A 15137-nucleotide genomic window follows, 5' to 3' on the forward strand; every position below is an offset into this window, starting at 1 on the left:
AAGCAAACGTAGGAGCGACAGGGGGGCAGACAGAGAGAGCGCAAGAGAGAGGGAATCCCAGGCAGGCTCTGTGCTGTCAGTGCAGAGCCCCACGCGAGATCATGACCTGAGCAAATATCAAGAGTCAGATGCTTAACGGACTGAGCCACCTAGGGGCCTCTGATTTGTATTTTTAAAAGACCGAAGGATCAAAAGTGGAAGCAAAAGTGAAAGAAGGAAGGACTGTGGTAAAAAGAAGGCTTCACAAATCTCAGGGAGACACGAACGTGGGCCCTGGTCCCGCCCAAAACACAGAGCAGGTTCCTCTCTCAACAGACGGTACTCACTCCGCCTGCTCTGGGAGATACCCAGGGCCCAACTTTCCTGACAGTCCCTGGCCCTGGCTCAGGTGCCCACACAGTTCTCTGCCAGGAAAGGACCCTAGGTCACCTCCCACGGGCTGAACCATCCTGGGATCCAAGGACACCACCTCTGTTTGGCCTGAGGGTTTCTGGATTAGGACATGCTGTTGTCCCTCGCTTGGCAATACAGACCTTTATTCATCAGGCAGCACAGATTCAGTGCTCTTCAACACAACTGAAAACTAATTATAGTGGTTCCAAAATACACAAAAATGAAATGTCTAATGTTTACACAATACGAGTCATTACATCATCTAGACATTATGTCAACTAGTCAAGGGCAAATCAACTCAAACCATATGGGTTTGTGTGGTTCTCAAAGTGGGCAGGCATCAGAATCACCTGGAGGCCCCTAGAGGTCTGGACTGGGCTGATCTGGAGAGCGGGCCCCATAATTTGCATTTTTAACAAGTTCCCAGGAGAAGCTGATGCCCTTGGGCTGGGGACCACACCATAAAACCACTGGTTTTAAGGGAAATCAGTCTCCAAATCTCCGTGGCCACAGATCTCTGAGAACCAGAGTGTGCTGTTCCATTTCCCTTTTTAAAAAACAAAACAAACCTCTCACCCATCCCGCATTGCCCCAGGAATAAAATACTTCAGCACGCAGGACAGTGGGACTTTCCGAAATACTGGTTCAAGAAAAGCCACCTTCGATGGGCAAGCACAACCCCTAAGGCCTCCTCCCACGTACTGGGTCAGGGGAGGAGGGGCTCCGGGCTCAGCACAGAGGGCCACGCGGCAAGGCTCTCCCCCGCCGCTCTGCCGCTGTCAGAGGTGCCCACCTTGAGATGGGGCCTGTGAACACAGCACAGCAAACCGAGAAATCCTTCCCGCATTGCTGAAAGGTCAGCATTCCTCCTCTTCTCCGTATTTATCCCAGCATGCACCATTGGCTGGCCCAGGGTGAGCAGCACACAATCTCTCACACACATCCTGGGGCCACAAAACTTTTGAAGACACAAGAGTTCAAGCCTACATTAGTTTAATGTGATCTTTTTTCAGATTCGGTTATGTCGTCACATCATGAATATTTATTTCAACAATAGCCGTCATCTCTCCCATCTCAGATCTAATACAAGCTAACTTCCAGAGCAATTAGTTCTTATCAGTATGCACCCTCTTTTCATTAAGCACATAAGGAGAGTTCAATGGTGTCCAATGAAATCAGCGTATGCCTCTGAGTTTCATGTGCGGTTCTTGATTCTTCCCCCAAACCGGACACCACACACTCACTCTGATTTAAGGGACACCGGCTGCCTCTCCTGACTCACTCCCCCTGGATTAGGCCACATCCTAGGTGAGCAGTGAGAAACAGCCCATGCTGGGCCAAGTCCCTCCTGCATTTGGCAGTCAATCTAAGGTTAATCTAATTTGTTTCTCCAATCTTTTAGTGGTTTTCTTCAAAATACGTCTTTATAATTTTTTTTAAACTTTTTTTTAGAGAGAGAGAAAGAGTGAGTGAGCAGAGGAGAGGGCAGAGGGAGACTGAGAGAGAATCTTAAGCAGGCTCCACATGGAGCCCGACACGGGGCTCACGAACAGGACCCTGGGATCATGACCTGAGCCACCCAGGTGCCCCTTCTTCAAAATACGTCTTAACGTGTGGATTGGAAATGAAAATGAATGCAGACTGCTTCCTGACAGAAAGCAAGTCTGATTTGTATTTGATAACGAGGCTGACTTTGTTAATCCATCCAGCAGTATGGTGAACAATGCTTCTTACGTTGAATGAGTCCCAAAGTTTGGCAAAAAGAGGTATGAAATGGGATATTAGCATTTTTCCTAATTTTTTTTATTATGCAAAATACACATAACATAAAGTTTACCATTAAAAAATTTTTTAAAAATTTTTTTTATTTTTGAGAGAGAGAGAGAGAGACAGAGTGCAAGCAGGGGAAGGGCAGACAACAAGAGAGACACAGAATCCGAAGCAGACTCCAGGCTCCGAGCCGCCAGCACAGAGCTGGATGTGGGGCTCCACCTCACAAACCGTGAGATCGTGACCTGAGTCGAAGTCAGATGCTTGACGGACTCAGCCACCCAGGTGCCCCTAAAGTTTACCATCTTCACCATTACTTAAGTGCAGAGTTCAGTGGCAGTAATACGTTCACACTGCTGAGCAGCTGTCCCCATCCCTGTGTCTTCGTATCTTGTGCAACTGAGTCCGTCCCCATTAAACACGGACTCCCAGCCCCTCCCCCAGACCCTGGTGACACCACCTACCCGCCGGTCTGTATGAATATGACTCCTCTAAGTACTTCATATGAGTGGAATCATCCGTTTTTGTCTTTCTGTAACTGGCTCATTCCCCTGATCAAATATATAATTTGAAACACTCTCATTCTGTGGGTTGCTTTACTCTGTGGATCTGGGTCCTTCTAAGGGGAAATGTTACGGCTGTGAGCAGGGCACAGGAGGAAAAGGTAGATTGAGGCCGCTGTCTAACTTGCCTGCCAACCTAGGGCAGGTGCCATAATGTCAGTTTTTCTTAAAACTTTCCTTAGTGAGCACTTAGCTTTGAAGTTGTACCTGTTCTGGACTGAGGAGACGGCCTCCCAAACAGACACCTCCCTTTGTGGAGTTCTGCAGGTTTGAATGTGGGACAGCAGGCGAGTGTCTGACGCTCAGCCGTCACTACCTTGTCATGAGCCTTGCCGCGGGAACAAACTCCTATAGCGAGGCTCGGCATTTCAGGGTGGTCTCCAGAAAACTTTAAAGTTGGTTCAGGCATTTGCATAGGGATCCCTATGTACTAATGCAGTGGTCTTCAAATGTCACATACCTCCTAAGGAATTCTGAAAAACTACCACTATAAAAAGGATAACATATTTTTAAGTTAGCATCTAAATTTTTCATAACAAAAATAAATGGTTGCAAGGGATATAATTTCCAGCATACTGTATTTCTTTTAAAAATAAATATTTTATCAGATGATCTTTTAAATACAGTCAATGAAAGCTAAATGCCATAGTGATATGATGTTACCATCATGCATTTTAAAATAGAATAACCAACTCTTTTGTAACAATCAGAAATTCCACATGGGCTTTTTTTCTGTTTGGTCCCTTGTTTCTATCACACTGCTCCAAGAGGACTGAAGCCTAGTATTTTATCATAATAATTTATGCTGGAGTACCCTACCACTCTTCTATGCAAGAAAATCAGATAAATTGAATTAAACATTCTTTTTCACATGGCCACAAGGCTCTATTTGTGGAGAATATTTCTATATTTGTGTCAGTGGTATGGAGTTTTAATTTTGCAAGATGGAAAGAGTACTGGACGGTATGCACAACGGTGAATGTAAACTGTATACTGTGAACTGTGTGCTCAGAAACTGGCTATGATGGTGAACTTAATGTCTGGGTTATGGACCAAAACTATACAGTAACATAAAATAAATAGATTTTTTACAGTAAAAAGTTTGTAGCCTAAGTCATTACAATGATTAAATCATGACTGAAACAGAGTTACACATTTTCATAAATAATTATTAACCATCCAAAGTAAACACCTAAAAAATCTTTCATGAGGAGTGTTTTTGCTAAATGAGGTCAGAGTAACATTGGCTCTTTTGCTCCTTCTCCTCCCTGTGAATGTAAATTGATGGGACTGAGGGCTCAGAAGGCATGCCAGACCTCAGCTCTGTGACTCTTACCAAGTAATGTGCCAAAAATAAATAATCATAGAGTGGTCTATCATTAACAATATTTTTAATAATCTATTAGCTGACAATTAGGACAACTTTCAACGCTGTTGAAAGCAAAGTCTTGGAAACCACTGGACTTGCAAGATTTACTGCCCAATCCTTGGAACCACTTTTTCAATTTCTGGTAAGTACACCAAGAATTATATGCCAACGAATCGTGTCTGCATTTAGAGGAAACTTGTTTAATCTGATATAAAGGGAAGTAAAAATATAAAGTCAGTACCCCATGCTAATATATATATTTAAATAAAATGCTTTTATCATACTGAAGTTGGATTCTTACGTAACAACACCATTACCAAAAGTCACTCAAAATGGATAAATGACCTAAATGTAAAACCTGAAACTACAGAATTCTTAAATAAAAACATAGTGCAAAAGCTTCAGGACACTGGGTTTGGTAGTGATTTACTGGATATGACACCAAAGGCACAGGTAACAAAAGAAAAAACAGACATCGGACTTAGTGAAAACTACCTTTTGTGCATCAGAAGACACTATCCACAGAGTACAACAGCCTGCAAAAAGGGATAATACTCAGAATATACAGAGAACTCCTAAGTACAACTGGTATATATCCATACAATGGAGTGTCATTCAGCCTTAAAACGGAAGGGTGTTCTTTCACCTGCTGCAACATGCACGAAGCTGGAGCACCGTGCTGTGTGAAACGAGGCAGCAGCAGAAGGGTGAACGCTGTGTGGTTCCACGTGTAGGAGGTCCCGGGAGCCATCAGATCATGGAGACAGAAAGCAGGCGGTAGTTGCAAGGAACTGGGAAGTTATTGCTTAACTGACAGACTTTTGGTTTTACAAGACGAAAAGAGTTCTGGATATGGGGGGGGGGGGGCGGCAGCTGCACAACCGTGTGAATGTACTTAGTGACACTGAACAGCACGCGTAAAATGGTTAAGTGGCAAATTTTACGTCATGTGTATTTTACCACAGTGAAAGAAATGGAGGGGAATAAGATACCCACAGGAGGCTGGGAAAAGCTCTGAAATTCCTACAAACACAGGCCACACACACATGCAGTGCTGTGTGTGTGATCAGGAGAGACCCAAGAAGGCTATATAATCTCTATCTGGTTGACCTGGGATTCTGTGAGTCAGGAAGTGAAGGCTAAAGTGGAGCCTAAGCAGCTGGAACTGACACACACATAGAGCCTCGAGCAGAGGCTGGGGGACCTACTGGTTGAGCTCATGAAAGGAAATCTCTGTGCAATTACCAGATGACCATGAAGTTAACAGTGGTCGCACATAACAAATAATACACTTTACAGAATTTGTCCAGGAAAGTCACTAAACAAACAAAAAGCAGCAAAGAAATAAACATTAAAAAAAAAAATGTCTAGTTTTCAGCAAATTTATGAGATATATCAAGAAACAGAAAAAAAATGGCCTCCATGCAGAGGAAAATAAGCAGCCAATGAAGGGCCCAGATGCTGCACTTACGAGACAAAGATTTTAGATCAGCTATTATAATTATGTTCAAATAAGTGAAGGAAACCAAGTCTAAAGATCTGAAGGAAATCATGAAAGCAATGTCTAACCAAACACAGAATAAAAACAAAGAGATGGAAATTAAAAAATTTTTTTTTAATGTTTACTTATTTTTGAGAGAGAGAGGGAGATAGAGCGTGAGTGGGGGAGGGGCAGAGAGAGAGGGAGACACAGAATCCGAAGCAGGTTTTAGGCTCCGAGCTGTTAGCACAGAGCCTGATGTGGGGCTCGAACCCAGGAACCGTGAGATCGTGACCTGAGCTGAAGTCGGACACTCAACTGACTGAGCCACCCAGGCGCCCTGGAAATCATTTTTAAAAAAAGAATCAGATTGAGATTCTAGAGTTGAAGAATATAATAACTACAGTAAAAATGTCCTAGAGGGACTCAACAGAAAATCAGAGGTGGTCAAAGAAAGAATCGGAAAATACGAGGATAGGTCAATTGAGACTGTATAGTCTAAGCAGCAGAAAGAAAAAAGAATGAAGAAAAATGAGCAGAGCCTCAGAGACCTGTGGCGTATTACCATGCATCCAAAGAAACACAGCTGGAAGTCCCAGAGCAGGAGAGAGAAAAAAGCAGAAAGAATATTTGGAGAAACAATGTGTATAAACTTCCCAAATGTAATGAATTTAACTACATATCCAAAAGTTCAACAAACTACAATTAACATAAACTCAATGAGATACACAACTAGATGCATCCTAGTCAAACTGTAAAACCCAAAGCCAAAGAGAGAATCTTAAAAGAAGAAAAACAATTCATCCTATATAAAAGATCTGCAATGATATGAATAACTGACTTCTTATCTGAAATCACGGAGGCTAAAATGCTGTGGGGTAACATGTTTGGGGGCACAATGTCAACTGACAATTCTATATCCAGCACAACTATCCTTCAAAAAATGGAGAAACAAGACAGTCCAAAATAAACAAAAACTGGGAGAACTGTTACCAGCAGGCCTGCCTTACAAGAAATTTTAAAGCTATCCTTGAGGCTGAAATAAAAGACCACTATATATTAACTGGAATAAATAGTACTGTTAAATGTAACTACAGAGGTATATGTAAATGGCAGAAAAGTATACTTTTGCCTGTTTGTAATTTGTTTCTTCTGATTAAGAGACAACTACAGAGGCAGCTTATTTTCCTGCTTCCAACATTTGTAGTTGCTGGCAGCGTGTACTTGGTCTCCATCAGGCACACTGACCCCATAGCCAGACTAAGGTCCAAAGTGGCAACACTGTGTGTGGGGCCTCTGGCTTTCCCTGGATAGTGCCAAGCTCTTGTGAGTGGAACGGGCCTGTGTTGTCCCCCAGAATGAAGTATTGATACATGCCACAACAAAGATGAACCTTGAAAACATGCTAAGTGAAGGATGCCAGATACACAAGACCACGTACTGTATGATGTATTTGTATGAAATGTATGGAATAGGCAGATTCACAGAGAAAACAGACTAGTGGTCACCAGGGACTGGGGACAGGAAGGAATTGAGAACGGCTGCTAAGAGGTAGGAGGTTTATTTTTGGGGTGAAGAAAATACTTTAAAATTAGGTAGTGGTAATGATTGCACAAGTCTGTGAATATACTAAAAACCACTGAATGTGTACTTTAAAGTTGTGAATTTTATTTCACATGAATTATAGCTTACAGAGCTGTTATTTTTTAAAAAGGTTTCACCTCAAAGAATAATTTTCTAAAATAGCCGACTGAAGACTGATTGGAAGCTGTATTCAGAAACTTGGAAACCCCAGAGAGTGACACTGGCCAAATACAATGGAGGCTCTGCTTTTGCTCTAGGCATACGGGAAATGCTGAAGGACCAAGTGTCCAAGCATCTGTTGTCAGCACACATCAATTTATAAGATAAAGACTTAAGAAGTCAGGGAACACCCCAGGGACTCCCCCCCCTCCCCCCCCCCCCCCCCCCCCCCCCCCCCGTGCCTGTCATTACTGCTGGGTCGTGTCGTGAGACTTAGTCCAAGCTGGTAGGGCAAGCTTTTCCAGTTCAAGTTGGTCCACAGTGTTGAACTGGTAAGGACAGAGGGCAGGCACTCTGAGCAGGGTAGAACTTGCCTTCCCTCACACCCATCTCCACCCTGGCCCCAAACTGCAAAAGGCTCTCAGTCCCTCTTGTCCAATTCAGAAACTAAAACTTTATATGAACGATATTTCTGGAGTCCCAAGGCTCTGGCAATACAAATCTATTTTCATCAATCAATGTCATGTGACTCCAAGGATAATCTGTTACCACTAACATGATTATTTCTTATTTTCCAGGTTAAAAATATTAAAAATGTAAAAAATTTTTTCTTGATACATAATGAGGTCTTTCTACACTTACCCATATGTTTAAAAAAAAATCTATTTTGTGTAGGACACTGCAGGGCACAAAAGGCTTGTTTGGGTTAGCTGTCTTCATGCACACAATTAAGTCCTAAGCTTCCCCATGGGAAGTGCCCTTCCAAGAGTTCACACTGAGGGTCTCAGAGAAGGTGAGAGATTTGCCCAAGGCCACACAAATCCTTGATTCCACGTTGGAAATAAGACTCCATTTCTTGACTCTGATCCTTTTCTACATGGGCAGCGCTAAGCTGCTGCCACTCCAAGCTAACCGAAAAAACCATTCTTCCTACCACTGAAAACATGGTTCCCAGATTTCCTCTTACACTCACTCAGGTAACATTTACTTAAAAACTCTAAAATGTCACCTTAAAAAAATGTTTTTTAAGTTTATTTATTTATTTTCAGAGAGAGAGAGGAAGAGAGAGGAGACTGTGAGCAGGGGAGAGGCAGAGACAGAGGGAAAGAGAGAGAACCCTAAGTAGGCTCTGCACTCTCAGTGCACTTGAACTCACAAAGGCGTGAGAACATGACCTGAGCTGAAACCCAAGAGTCTGACACTTAACCGACTGAGCCCCCCAGGTGCCCCTAAGATGGCACATTTCTGATGATTAAGAAGCAGCTCTGGCACAAGGTGGCACAAGGTCATCCCCTCTGTGAGGGCTAAAGTCAAAGAGAAGAGAAGGAAATCAAACCTAGCACTTTCTTCTCATCTAGGCCGCTTCACACAGTGTCTTTCTAGCTAGAGAGGGAACTCAGGGCTTGAACCCCACGTGATGTCCCCACATGCTGCGAAGATTGTCGGGGAGGCAATTAATCACTGTTTCTATCACTTGAGGATTAAAAGCTCACACGTTTGTATTTCTAACAGTTTTGTGGGGGCAGGAGATGCACATACACCATTTTTAATCTCAAGCCTAGAAAAGAGGAAAATCGAGGTCTAGTATCTGGTATGACAGTTGAGGTGCCATGTGGAGCCCAGAGTTCTGGGGTCAGTTCAGTACCTGGGCTGGCTCACGAGGGTCACATGCAGGGACATTGCACTGAGACATCTGTGCAGTGTGTGACAGGATGTTCGTGGAGGCCTCTCCAACATGTATGCTTAAAAAAAAAAAACAAAACAAAACTGGAACTACACACTGTTTGGTGTGTTTTTCTTTATGGTTTGAATAGGGGTAGAATCACACAGCTGAAAAGTCAAAAGGTATTCAGTAAAAACCTGCCCCTTCCCCACTGGAGCTGGTGATTTCAGTTGTATGCACCCTTCAAAAGGTGTTTTCTGCATGTGAAGGCACATGTGAACTGTATCTATATTCCTTCTTTTCTAAATAAATGGTAGCATGCTATCCACACTGGTCAACTCTGGAGGGCTTTTTTTTTTTTTTTCCCACTTATCTTCTATATTTTGAAAACATTCTTTTTCTGGATGCTCATGGTCTTGTAAGGGAGGAATCTCTAACTCTCAGATGCCCCTGAACTGAGAAAGGTTAAGTCACTTGGCTCCTGGTTTGTAAGGTACCCATAGACAGGGACGTGACAGGGTATCGTCAGACTCACCAGGGAAGGTCACAGGAGCCAGGTGTTAAGGTAGAGTTTTTACCAGTTAAAATTTGCTTAGTAACTGGGTCACTTTTAAGGCACCTCCCAAACCTCAGGGAGCCACAAATTTGGTTCTTTATTTATTTTACAAAATTTGCAATTACCATATGAGTTAGGGCAGCAAACTGCCATAGCTCTCACTAGAGTGCGAGCCCAGGAGCATGGGGTCTGCTTGTTCTAGACTAGTAGAGTCCCTAATATACAGTAGACACACAAATTTTCGTTGAATTAATGAATTAAACTTCCGTCAACTGGTTTTAAAATAAAATTCTAGAATTTTAATTAAGTGGACATTGACTGACAGTCTCAAAACAGGAACGCAGTAGGAGATATAAGCATGAAGTCACAAACCATGTCCCATGTCACACATCAGCCCTGTCCCATGTATGTTAGATTTGAAGATAAATGCCAGTCCCCTCCACCCCCCCAACACAAGGGTGAGGTTTTCACCGTCAAAACCGAGGAGACAATGTCCCAGTGACTATTTGCAAACAGGTGAGTAAACAGGCAAACCGAGGGGTCTTTAGCCACGTAAAACACACTCTCTGTGGTAATCAGGTTGTGACCCTGCTTCAGATGGCTCAATGATAACGGCCAGTTTTAAAGGCAGGAAAGGTCATGGGGTCTCAATCACACCCAAGGGCTGCCTGAAGCTGTTTCTTAAAGAAAGGCCTGGTTTCCAAATTACTTTCCCAGGAACGAAGGGTAGTCAGTTTCTCTGACCACATGCCCTCTGCTCTGGATAAACCCGGGTGGGAGCCCTTGGTTCACGGACACCAGGCCGTGCCTTCCGCTAGTCACCATGCATCACCCACCACACACTTGCTGCAGGCAGACGCACTCTCCCAAGAGCCTCTGCGGCCATGTCCCACCTGCTTCCCAGCTCATATCCTTCCTTGGGCAGAACTGACTCTAAAAGAGAAGTACGTCTGAGAAGCATCATTAGCTTTCACTGCTTCCTGTCACCAGACAGCGACCCCAAGAACCACCAAGTCACCAGGATACTTCTCCAAAAGTGTCATACTAAGGGACATGTGTCTTTTATTTGAACTCACTCCTCCAAAATACCAAACAGGAACTTATTCACCAAGCAAATATTTTCCTGTGCTGGTCTTTACAGTTGTAAAAGAAAAACATGGTCTCCATTTCATCCCCTGCCCCACCCCCCATCCTGGCATACAGTAGTCGTACAAAATACGTTTACTGAATAACTAGTGTAATGTATGGCCCCTGCTTTTATCATCCAGTGAAAATGTGTGGAGTGGTTCTACCCAACAGGCACTTCTACACACTGGGGAAGGGAGTGAACCAAACAGAAAAAATGCCTGTCCTTATGAAACTTAAATTCCAGCAGGGAAGACAGGTAGCAAACTAAAAATAACGAGCGCCTAAGTCATAGAATATGTTAGAAGTTGGTAAGTGCCACGGGCAAAAGGCCAGAACATGTCAAGGAGGCCACATGTGCTCTCCAATTTGCTGGGAGTTATGTAGGAGTGCAGACCATCAGGGCACAAGGGCCACCTGGGTCTCTTCCCCAAGTCCGGGATGGGTTGGCCCCTGCCCCTCCTGCCCTGGACTAGAGGACTTGGGACAAGCCCCCCATCCTCTCTGAGCTCCAGCCCCACCTGCAGGTATTATGAAAGGGTGCGGGTGAAGGCTCCAGCACAGAGCAGGTTCCCTCCTGCCGCTGCCGCTTCTACTCCTGGTCACTGTATTAATACAACTACCACAGAGCAGTATTTTACTTAAAAAAAATTCTTCAGGGCTAGACTCCTCAGTTATCTCGAAGCTGCCCTAATCTTGAGGGGCCAAGGAGGGTCCGAGCCACTAAATCTCATTCGGACACGCACGGACCGGGGCGTGGGGCCGACCCACCCGGGACTCCTAGCGTAAGATGTTACTTATCTTGGATAAAAGATACTCCCGAGGGGCATCCAGGGGGGCTACTCTGTCCTTTCACGCACGACAAACCCAGACCTAAAATGCCACACTCACTTTACCCTGGTTATCGCTGCAGCTCCCGGAGCCTCCCCCACCCCGCTGGGCACCACCCGGCCCAGCGTCTCAGGCCCGCTCCCTCCGAGGCGTCACTGCAGGGCTCCGCCGAGGCCCCGCCTCCAGCTCGGGTCCCGCCCACCCAGGCTCTGAGACCGCACCCCCTGAACACCTCCCAGTGAGACCCCGCCTCCAGGCCTCTCAGGTGAGAGCAATCGCGGGAAGTCATCAGAAACAGAGATTTTCAAGGAAAACGTTCATCAAAATACAGTAGTTTGGGGGCACCTGGGTGGCTCAGTCGGTTGGGCATCCGACTTGGGCTCAGGTCATGATCTCACGGCTCGTGGGTTCGAGCCCCACTGGGGCTCTGTGCTGACAGCTCTGAGCATGGAACCTACTTCAGATTCTGTCTCTGTCTCTCCCTCTCTCTCTCCCTGTTCGCACTCTGTCTCTCAAAAATAAATAAACATTTAAAAATATTTACAGTAGTATAAAATGTTAACTGTAAAAGTTCACCAAACAAAGTACATCCCCAGGATGAAATATAATGAAGCCAACAGATACACGCTGTATTAGTGGGTTTAATGACTCAAGGAAGCCTTTAACCACGTGGGCAGTGACAGAAAACGATGCAAAGCCGAATCCAGCGTGATCCTTGGGGCGCAGCACAAATAAGGCAGCAAGGCCCAGCCCAGGGCTGTGAACAGAAGAGCCTAGGGAGCTGTGCACGTCTGGCACACCTGAGGCCAGGAAGCCAGCACCTCTGCGGCTGGGCCCAGGGATCCGCAGCTCAGAAACTCCTCAAAGTGTGTTCCTTGAAGGAGCAGCATCACTGTCACCTGGGACCTTCAACTCAGGCCCCAGGCTTAGGGAGTCACAACCTGAATTCTAACTAGACCCCCAGTGACTCCTGTGCACACGAGTGTGAAAAGCACGGTTGTAAACATCCCAGTAACCATCTTGCTGGTCACTGCTATGTGCTGGGTTTTGGTATCTGTTTACATATTCGTTCACTGAACAAAATTTTGCTGAATGCCGGACGTGGGTGGCGCCCCGTGCTGGTGTTGAGCGTCTTCATTGGGTTGATGGCTGTTTGAAAGCCTGATGTTGGACAGTAATCACACATGCAAATGTGTAATTACAAACTGGGAAATGCAAACAAAGAAACTGTAGGACACAGGCCCTGATTTAAACTCTGTGTTTGAGGAAAGGAAATATTCAGGTAAAGAGAGGATGGGAACAGGTCACCTGCAGCACAGACTGAAGGCGCCAGGCAGCCCAGGTGTGAAAGATCTCAGCAGCATACTTTCATAAGGTAATGCCAACACCTTGGACCATTTGGGGACAGGGCCAAGGAGCACGAACGCACGTGCAGGCCATATGGAAATCTGTGGGAAGACCCCCCTTTTGGAAATGATCAGGAAGCACGGGTCATTATCCTCATGTGGCATCTGTCAGAATGTGGGACCCCACCATGGGATGACTTCCTGGGCTGGCATGTTAGGGCAGTTTAAAATCAGGCCACAGACCTGTGAGTCAGACGGGGTGGAGCTGGCAGCGGAGCAGGGCCCCTTCCTGTGCCCCATGCACCCATCTTGATCCAGAGCAATGACGTCCCAGCCACCAGTAGCTGCAGAACTGCTCAGACAGGCACCACATCCTGTGTGAGGCTGCTGGGGACCAAGAGCCCAGTGTACCTGGGTCACCTCAGTGAGTGAGTGAGTGTGTGTGTGTGTGTGTGTGTGTGTGTGCGCGCTGCAGGTGTTGCATGCACTCCTCTGCTCACATACATACTCTCCAGGTCACACGTGCCATCTGCATCCAGGGATCCGGCACTGGTAAATGTAGGTGTAGGGTGGGCCTGGGAGTGGAGAACACAGAAATTTAGGAACGTGGTCTATGGTTTCTGTCTGGCAGGGATTTCCAGTACGGTAGACGAGGTATGATCAGTGCCACGCTTTGTGTGCAAGCTCTTTTTAACCCTAACAGAAATCCAGAGGTGTCACTAGTCCCATGTTAAAGGCCAGGACACTGAGACCTGGAAGGACTCAATCCCTGCCCTTAGTCATGAGCCCAGTAAATGGAGAAACTGAGGCTAATACCAGAGGGAATGCAGAAAAGAGCCAGAGAGCTCCAGTGGCATGGTGAGAACCCCATGTGGAAGCTCGGGCCCTGGGAGCAGACCCCCAAGTGGGAAGGGATGCCTGAACCACTGAGTGTGTGGATGAGGCGGGGCTCTTGCAGGCGGAGCAGCACGATAGAGAGCCGGGCTGCCCCGGCTGCTATGGGAGGGGGAGCCCGCCGACTGGAAGGTCTGCCTAGGCCACAGCATGCAGGATGTGGAGGCCATCTGACCCTGCCTTTCTGGGACCAGAAGCAGAGAGCCACCCAGGCAGAGACCTGGGTCCCTGGCCCCCTAGGGAAGCAGAGTCATAGCCCAACATGAATTCACGATGTACAAAAAAGGGGCAGTTTCCAGGGACGGGGATGGGTTGCGATGGCACCAGATCTGGGCCATGGTGTCCAACAACAGACAGGAGGGCAGAGTCATTAACTTCAAGGCTCTGCAGGTTCAAATTCCCAACTCACCTTTCCTGGCTGTGTGACTCTGGATAATTTAAACTTCCCTGAGCATATTTCCTCCTTTGTAAAAAAGGGACAAAAATATCTTCTTCATAGGGTTTTCGTGAGACTCAAATACAAATACATGGGCTGTCCTGAGAGTGTGATCCCAGCCAACGGCCGCTATTGGCCAGGTTGCCTGGAGAAGGTGCACAGCGTTCCCGCACAGCTGATCCTGGGGAGCCCTTCTCAGAGACCCAAACATGCTGTGGGCCACTGAAAGCAATACATCCTTCCTCAGCTGAGCCACCTTCCCGGTTCCTGAGGAGCCACTTTCCTCAGCCCCGTCCCTTCCATCCCTGGCTGGCACTTATCTCTCAGGTCCATGTTTCAGATGAAACACCCTCCTTATAATTCTGTATGAGAAAAGCTGTGCTCATGAGCATGACCCGAACCCCGCAGCTTCAGGTGGAGGCTCAGAGCCCAGTGGGCACTGTGCACCCTTAGCCATGCAATTCAAGGGGCATCCGCTTTGTGGCACTTCAAGTGTGCCAGGGACAGGGGTGGTCACCAACTACTCTGACCACAGCTGCGAAGATCCCATGGGGTACCAGAGGAGGAAGTGGGATCAGGTTCATCCCTGCACCAAACAGACGATGCACAGGCTGGAGCTCATGGGGCTGTTGGGAAAGGGGGTTTCACAGGACCCGTGAGGGACACACAGGAAGCAGTACAGCCCTGAGCCAGGGTCCAGGAGGTGCTGGGGGTGGGGGCGGGGAGGAGGTGGAGAGATAGAGGATGTGACTTCAGACCACATCCAGGCAGGTAGCTGTTGTCTATTTTCCAGCAGGTAGAATCAGGAAACAACGTGAAACAGATGGGAAGCAACTGAGGGTTTAGGATCTGGTTTTGCCACTTATACCTGGGCCTTGCTTAGTTAACTTAATAGGTTGGTCAAGCCCCAAGGGTGCTTCCCACCACAGTTCATGCACACTGTGTCACGAGCTTTGAGGAAAACATCT

At 46.4% G+C, this 15137-nt stretch overlaps 1 protein-coding gene across 1 annotated transcript in view; it reads right to left on the reverse strand.

Annotated features, from left to right (window-relative positions):
• PARD6G (par-6 family cell polarity regulator gamma) overlaps positions 1 to 15137 on the reverse strand; it is a 92217-nt gene that overhangs the window by 66848 nt on the left and 10232 nt on the right. The window lies entirely within an intron of this gene.

The sequence above is a fragment of the Panthera onca genome, chromosome D3 (assembly GCF_046562875.1).
Source record: "Panthera onca isolate mPanOnc1 chromosome D3, mPanOnc1 haplotype 2, whole genome shotgun sequence".
In the NCBI taxonomy this organism is placed as follows: Eukaryota; Metazoa; Chordata; class Mammalia; order Carnivora; family Felidae; genus Panthera; species Panthera onca.